Genomic DNA, 2,147 nt, shown 5'->3' with positions numbered 1-2,147 from the left:
CTTAATGGTAAAAAAAAAACTAATTTTAGTATAAGATAAATTAAGAAAAAAGTTCTATAAAAAAACAAAATGATACAAATCTTAGAAAAAGAGTTCGTGCATGAAAGAATACGTTAAAAAAAGTGGTTCTATGCCAAATACTACCCTCTTATTTCTAGACAAGCAATTAATTTAGGATTTGGATTCTCTCAATTTTGAATTTCACTTTAGAAAATAAAGTGTGATTTCTCACCATTTATTTCATAGGTAGGATCAAAAGTAAATATGAAAGAGAAACCATTCAAGGATAGAAGATACACTTTACCTTCTAAAATACAAATTCAAAATTTAAAAGATCCATATCCATTAACTTAAAGGAGGCCACTCAGATAAACACGCCTAAAACGTCTTTTTTTAAAGATGTCTTTATGTTGTGTTTTAATTGGTTTTGGTATTATTTTCTTCTCATATACGGTTTTTTTAAGACATAAAAGCAATTAATTAGGACATTGGTTAAGATAATTAAAGTCACTATTTCATTAAATTTTTAATTTAAAGAAAAATCTTAGTTAATTTTGGTATAGAAATTTCGAATTTAAAAACATTGATAAAAATTATGTTGAATTTTGATTTATTTGATTTTCATTTAAATTAATCACTACATAAGTTAAAGTTTTGTTTTGAAGTTATATTCGAGCTTTAATCTGATTTTTAAAGTTTCAATTTACTTAGTTTGATTTTTTAACTTAGGTATCCGTAACTCATATTAGGGTTTTAAGTGTTTAGTTGAAAATAAAAAATAAGGTAAAAAAATTTTAATTGTCACATCAAATAGTCACTAGAATGTATAATGTAGCAGTCGTTAGTCCATTTCAGCATGTCGTTAACGATTTTGTGAGACAGTGACAAAAATAATATTAGGAACCAATGTGAGTCATAACTATTAAGTTGGGAGACATAATTGTTAGAACTGATTAGGAACCAATTGGGAGACATAATTTGTTGTTGCTTGATTAGGAACCAATTATGAGTCATAACTATTAAATTGAGTAAATTGAAATTTTTGAAATTAGATTGAAATATAATTGTTAGAACTGAACCAGTGATCGAACCGATCAAGCTACTGGTTCACTGGTTTATTAGTTCAACTGATAAATCACTGGTTGAACCGATAAAACTGGTCTCACGTAAATATAAAATATAAAATAGTTAAAAACTTAAAATTAAAATTTGAAATGCATATCTTCACTAACATTTTATGAAGAATCAAGTCTCAACTTCTAAAAGTAACTAATATAAAAAAAATCATAAAATTTTAATACTACAATAGTATCTTATTTTGACACAATAAAAAAATAATTAATTCACAAAGCCTATCATCTAACTATAATATCAGTAGATTTTAACACTAACATCAAAACAAATAACCTTAATCACAATATATACTAGCAATAAAATAGATCAAGTAAATTAATAAATTTTTAGTGAAATTTATATTTATATTAATAATGGTATATAATTAAAATATAATTAATTTTAAAAATAGAAAAAACAAAAATTAAATTAAATTAGATATTTATGTATACTATATTATATTTTTTATTTTATGGATATATTTGATATCTGATCCAAACATAAAAAGTGCGAATATCGAATTTGATCTAATGAGTTTAGTGCGGATTGGATAGAAATTTCAGCCATATCCCATCTGTAAATACCCCTAGCAATAATAACTAAAAAATTATAATGATTATATTTTTAACTAGGAGGAAGTGCAAAAAAAAAGTACTAAATACAAGAACATTTAATCAAATATTAAAAAAAATTTTACTTTAAAACATACAGTTGGACTTTTTTTGCTCATATATATATATATAATAATAATAATAATAATAATAATAATAATAATAATAATAATAATAATTGTTTTATATATCACACAAATATAAACGTTTTTTTTTTCTATGATCTTAAGAAAGGTTTTGTAAATCCCTAACCTTGTTATCGATTTTTGTAGTGTTAGCCCTCATATTATCAATTTGATTCATATATAATTCGGATGATAAATTATTTGGTGACGTGCTTTCTTTTTTACTGTGATATACTTGTTTATTATTATTATTATTATTATTATTATTATTATTATTATTATTATTATTATTATTATT

The 2,147-nt window shown here is 22.7% G+C and overlaps 1 protein-coding gene across 1 annotated transcript in view; it reads left to right on the top strand.

The window, feature by feature from the left end:
- The window catches only part of LOC107617470 (probable xyloglucan endotransglucosylase/hydrolase protein 6), a 4,762-nt gene that overhangs the window by 1,693 nt on the left and 922 nt on the right, over nucleotides 1-2,147 (top strand). The gene's annotated exons all lie outside the window — the stretch shown is intronic.

This window comes from Arachis ipaensis, chromosome B01, assembly GCF_000816755.2.
Source record: "Arachis ipaensis cultivar K30076 chromosome B01, Araip1.1, whole genome shotgun sequence".
In the NCBI taxonomy this organism is placed as follows: Eukaryota; Viridiplantae; Streptophyta; class Magnoliopsida; order Fabales; family Fabaceae; genus Arachis; species Arachis ipaensis.
The sequence above is the reverse complement of the archived record's forward strand: the minus strand, read 5'-3'. Positions and strand labels throughout refer to the sequence as shown.